The following is a 6,140-nucleotide window of genomic DNA, read 5'->3' on the forward strand; positions in this document are numbered from 1 at the left end:
GCGGCACCGAACAGTACCGATCTACGGGACCGATCTACGGGACCGATCTACGGTACCAATCTACGGTACCGAGCCACGGGACCGACCAACGGCACCGAGCCACGAGCCCGAGCCACGGGACTGACCAACGGTACCGACCAACGGGCAGGCCCATGGTACTGACCAACGGTACCGACCCACAGAACTGACCAACGGTACCGACCCACGGCACTGACCCACCTCACTGACCCATGGAACTGACCCACGGTACTGACCCACGGGACTGACCCATGGAACTGATCCAGAGCCCTGATCCCCAGAACTGGCCCTCCCAAGCCCCCAGTTTTCCCAGCACTGGCAGTCAGATAATTCTGGCTGATCCCGGTGACACAGCCCACCACAAAGACACCTCTCGCCCATCCTGCCCTCCCCTGCCATCCTGCCAGGATACAGGGATGCAGAGATGGAACAGTCCACAGATCCCCTCTCGCAGTTACAGGGGAGTTTATCTCACCCAGAAATCATTCACAACCCAGTCCAACCGGTGGTAATACAGTAAAAACCAGGCTTGCAGGGCCACAACCCCCTGCCTGCTCCCAGCACAGCCCACCCAGGCCCCTGGTTTTCCCAGCACTGGCAGTCAGGTAATTCTGGCTGATCCTGGTTACGCAGGGATGGAGGATGGAGTGGGAGTGAGCGGTTGCCTAGACTCCCCCACTGCGGCGGGTACTGGAATCACTGCGGTGAGCTGAAGCTGGGCACACACAGGCTGCAAAAACAGCGGGGTGCTTTGATTGGGAACTCTGAGATGTCATCGGGGCTGAATCCTTCAGGAGCCTTTCAGGTCTGGACTTCCTGCCTGGTCAAGATCCCTTCCAGATGCCCAGTTGGGAACAGTATGGCAATGGGCAAGGGCTGGGCAGCCAGGGATCACCACTGCAGGAGAGAAAACCTTCCCACTTGTGGAGTCATTATTCTTGCTACCACCCGTATCCCAAGGGAACAGGATTCTTTGCTTGCCTGTCCCCTGCCGATTTGGCAGCAGTGTTCACCCTGCCGCTGTGTCCCCACTCCAGGTGAGCCCTGGCCACTCCCTGGCGCAAGCCCAGCTGTTTGTGCTGGAATAACGGCGCTTTGTTTCTGCGAAATCGGCAGCACAGGCTGTGCTGGCAGGCAGAGGCAGCTGAGGGGGATGCAGGCACCCACCACCCACCTCCCACATGCACAGCAGCAGCACCACCCCAGTTTCTTCCTCTGCTTAGCACAGCATCCCAGCTCTGCCAGACAGCATCTGGGAACGATTTCCTCTGTAAAGGCCCCTGCAAATCCTTCTGCATCTCGGTAGAATGCAGAGCCCAGGACAAATTCCTGCTGCTGAGGAATCAGCTTTGAATTGCGAGTGCCGGGTGATTTATATTGGGCAGGGAGCGGCAACGAGCAAAGATCCTGCTGCGGCACTTGCAGGTGACTTTTAAAGCTGAACTTGAGACCTTGAGAAATAATACTTCCATCTCTTGCCCTCAGAGCCTTGGGAACTGGGATCACTGTAAGCCCTGAAGGGCTCAGTGCATGCGTAGCAGCCCCCACACTCCTGTTTTCCTCCGGAGCTGCGGAGGGGAAGCGTTGCACAACAGCACTCATATGATTGGAACACAAACTTGCCAGATCCACATACACTTATATAATTCTGCACCGTCTGCTCGTCAACACGTTGCAAAACAGCAGTGGGATCAATCGCTCTACTTTTAGGTATACAAATATTATTGCACTCTCAACAGCCTCTCTGGGTGAAAAGTCATAGGAATGTGAGGTTTTGTGAGGACCCCGGGCCCACAGCTCCGGGGACAGTGTCTTCAGTGTCCCGCGGGGCCTGGGGGTGTCTGTGGCCAGAATGGCCAGGCGCTGGAATACTTCTTGGACATATCCCTATTTCCCAGTGTCCTGACGACCCTACCTCCTGGAAAACGTCATTAGAAGGCTGTAGATAGGACCCCTCCATTGCATACATCAGTGCAGCTTCCAGAAGATCTCACCTCTCCAGCTACATCTCCTCCCTTACGGGAGAAGCCCCCAAACCAGTGCTGCGTGCCAGCAAGCTGGGACGGGCGCTCCGCCCGGCAGGAGCAAGCCCTGCCCGTGCCTCTTGCAAGGAACACAGTGATCCCTGCTGAGCCCCAAAACAGGGGCTGCTCTTTTAGCCATCGCTTCCCCGTAGGGCACAGCACGTGGAGAAGCCGAAGCTGCCGGGGCTGTGGGTGGCTCTGGGAGCGCCCTGTTCCGCCTGCCTGCGGGGCCGAGGTGCCCGCAGGGCTCCTTGCGCAACCCGTCCTGCACAAAGCCGGGGCTGGCTGGGGCCCAGACCCCTCCTGCGGCTGGAGGAAGGAGCAGCCAGTGCCTGCCAGCAGCTGCACTTCCTAGAAACGGAGAAGACAGAAGGTCGGGAGAGTTGAGGGATGGTGGAGGGGAGCCCGGGGGATGCTGCGGGAAGGATTGAGGCGCTGCATGTTACAGGGAGAGCAGCACACAGCCCAGCCTGCCCTGTAGCTTCTCTTCAGGAAAACAAGCTCTTTAGCTTCACACAACAGCTCGCTGTTCTTTGTGAAGCTCTGCTCGGTCCGGACCCGAGGAGCTCCTTGCCAGCCCGCACTCTGTGGGCCGGCCGGGCCCCTTCCCAGCAGTGCCAGCCGGGGCAGCTCCGCAGGCTCCAGTGCCGTGTGCGGGAACAACGGCTAGGACAATGACACTTTCTCTGCCACCAGCCCAACAGCCACACAGAAGGCATTCAGAAGGAAGTGGGGCACAGGGGTAAGGTGCTTGGCAGCGAGAGCCCAGTCCCTGGGCTCCCCACGCTGTCCTTCCACCCTCAGGCTGCCGGGTAAAGGACGCTGCTGACTTCACATCTGTCTCCAAGCAGGCCAATGCTGCCTTGCCCAACACCACCCTGCTCATGTCCTTTCCTTGTTGCATGTGAGAAGAGCTGCAAAACAAGGCGTTGCCTGGAGTGCAGCAGTGGATCCTGCCTCTGTGGGCTGCAGGAGCTCCTCTACTTCTCTTTCAAAGAGAAATTGAAAAGATTCCGCGGGGCCAATGCAGCCTGTCACAGCTCAGCTGCTGAGGACACTGCTGTGGTGCAAACACAAGAAAGAGAAGACAGAGCCCATCACCTCATCTGGAGCTGGCAGCCCAGCATGGCAGGCACCAGCCTCCACCATGTGAGGCTGCTGCCAAGTGTCACCCTTTGCTGCCCATATGGTTTGTGGAGCAGGAGGAACAGGGACTGTGGCCCTGCTTACATCCTTTCCTTGAGGGGCTGGTGGGAGGCTGCAGGTGAGGGGTGCTGGGGATGAGGATCCCCACTGTTGGAATAGGGTGCTCAGCCTGGTGGTTGAGGGTTTGCTCCAAGGTTTGTTCTGCTTTCATTCAGGTATCTGAGTTACAAGCTTCAAACAAAGGCCAGGCAACAGAGGGTTGGGGGAGGCCCCGTAACTAACCCTTATTTCCATACAATAGAAGGAAGGTGGCTTTGCTTCCAGCCAGGGACACATGCCATTCATTCCCTGCCCCCTCTGCCCTGCCTTACATGACTCCAAGGCTCAGGCACCATTGGAGATGGCCATAGGGCAATGCAGGACCCTCACCCTATGCCAAGGATGGATCCATGCATAGGATGGACAGACAGTGGCCCTCAGCCCCACTACAGCATCACCAGTTTTGTTAGCCTCCTGTTAAACAAACTTAAGTCCTCCACTGCTAGAAACAGGGAAGGCACATCTGCTGGGCCTCATAAAACACCTTCTGTCTGCAGTAGTAGGTGCTGCAGAGGCATCAGGGCACAGGGTCCCTTTGCCCATGTGCCCTGAGAGCCAGCCTGTCCCCAGTGGCTTGGGTGTGAGCCCTTTGCAGGCCCAGGGCCAGAGAGTGAACCTTTCTCCCCTGGGCAAGGAGCACAGCAGCTTCGGGCTGCTGCCCTGTGAGATGTCACTACTTGGCCACAAGGAAATACTTTGTTCTCGCTCCATAAAAGGCATTTGTGTGTCCCTTCTCACTGGCACAGACCCAGCTCAGGGGAAGAAGTCCAGCAGCTACTCAAGAGGCAGCAGCACAAGATGGAGACAGTGCAGGGACAAAGATGCCCTCTCCTCCATCAAGGCCAGGGGCTGTCCCCTGCCTCTTCTTACTTCTGCGCTGCCCAGCCCTAGTGCCAGGGAGGCCACCTACCAAAATATCCTGGCAGGTCCACAGAGCGCCACTCACCCCCCAGTTCAGGCCCCAGTGCCAGCAAAGCAGAGCTCTATTCCCTAGAGAAACCAGTGCTAGCTGCAGGAATGTGTTTCATCTCTAGCCAGCTGATGCATGGCAATTCCCATCAACCACCCCAGTTTTGGGCTAGAAGTGGCCTATTTATGTAAAGCAAGCTCCCCACAAGCCTGGAGGTGGTGCAGCATCCTCCAGGGGCAGCCATAGGAAAGCAGGAGCAGGTGCCTAGGAGCCTGGACCCAGCCAGGCTGGACCACGTGCTCTCTCTCACGCAGCCCCTGCAAAGCCACCAGTGTAGGGTCAGACCCAGCACACTGCAGCCACCCTGGGCAATGGGCCTGCTAGGGCAGGGCTGGCAGGAAAAGGTGGGTCTTCTCCAAGCATCAGGAAGCAGACAGGGAGGAGACCAGACACAGGGGAGCCTTAAGGAACAGGGACGTGCGCTCAGTATTGTCCTCCATGGAGCAGAGGCTGCAGAAATTACAGAATGAGGAGCACCTGCCAGGGCACAGGCTGTCCCAGCTCCTGTCCCCCCCATCCCAGCAGCAGTGCTGCTCTGTGGAGGTGCCTCTCCCATGGTGCAGGGCTCCCCAGGACACATGAGGGAACCAGCCCAGCTGCCCCTTCCCAGTGCTCTTGCTGGCACAACCAGCACAGAGGGAAGCTCACAGTCCAGGAAGGACCAGAGCTATGGGGAGCCATGCTCAGGGCATGCACAGGAACAAAAAAATCCCTTGAGTCTATTCCCAAGTGCAACTGCTGCTCTCCCATTATTCCATCACTCTGTCCTTTGCCACAGTCCAACAGGCAGGTGACCACAAACACCCTTCCCAACCCCAAGCCCTGCTCATCCTCTTTCTGTCCTCCAAGAAGCCCAGGCATAGGGCTGGGGGATCACTTACAGGGATTGTGGGAACCCCATTCCCACCCCAGCATGCTGGCAGTTACACAATTACCTTTCTACAAACAAGGCGTTGCTCAGAGGGATGTGTGCAGAACAGCATAGAAGGAAAAGAAACCTGCTCTTGAACTTTACAAGATACTCTGCCATTTAGAGGTACTTGCAAAAGGGTTTCCCCTTTTTTAACCTTCAAGGATGTGGTGCAAGGAAAAGATTTTTTTCCCCTGATGTTTTGATATCACATACCTTAAAATAACTAATGAAAAAGGTCTCTGTTGCTGCTTCCCCCCTCCCAGCTGCTGCAGCTCAGGAATCTCCCAACCACTTTGCTGCTTTGAAGCCCTGCCACAGCATCTCTTAATCCTCAGACAATATTGGCAAAAGGATTTTAGCCATGCTGGCCTAAGCCCACAGGGACAGGTCTCTCTGCCTTCCTGCAGCAGCACCAATTGCATCTGAGGGTTTGCTATTATTCTATATGGACCCTCCAGTGCTCTAGGTCCGGCTGCTGACACCATACTGCTGAAACCATGTCTAGACCGAGCTTACCCTGCTGGCAGTGTTTCTGCAGCTCCCTGTACCCAGGGCTGTGTCTGCAGGCTTGTTCTGCAGGCAGCTTGCATCAGAGCAAATGCGATTGTTCTCATCGGATTTTATGAATTCCCTCCAGAGTTCCTACGTAACAGAAGTACATTAGGGGACTTTATCCCTGCTAATTTCAGACTACAAAGTCAAACCATGTATCAGGTGCATCTACACAGAGAGGCTTATTCATAAGTAGCAGCAATGATAGGCGACTACAGTGCCTGCCAAGAGACTCATCATTAGCTCATTAGCAGAGGACATCACATCCTAAACTGGAGAACTGAAAAGGAAACATCACCTTGCAGCCACAGCCCCTCTCCTTGTGCTGGGCACATAATGGAAACAACAGGCAGGAGTGCTCTCATCAATGCTGAAGACATTTTGCAGTTGAGATTCCAAGAGTAAGTAGCCCCATCCT

The sequence above is a fragment of the Oenanthe melanoleuca genome, chromosome 12 (assembly GCF_029582105.1).
Source record: "Oenanthe melanoleuca isolate GR-GAL-2019-014 chromosome 12, OMel1.0, whole genome shotgun sequence".
NCBI classification, from domain to species: domain Eukaryota; kingdom Metazoa; phylum Chordata; class Aves; order Passeriformes; family Muscicapidae; genus Oenanthe; species Oenanthe melanoleuca.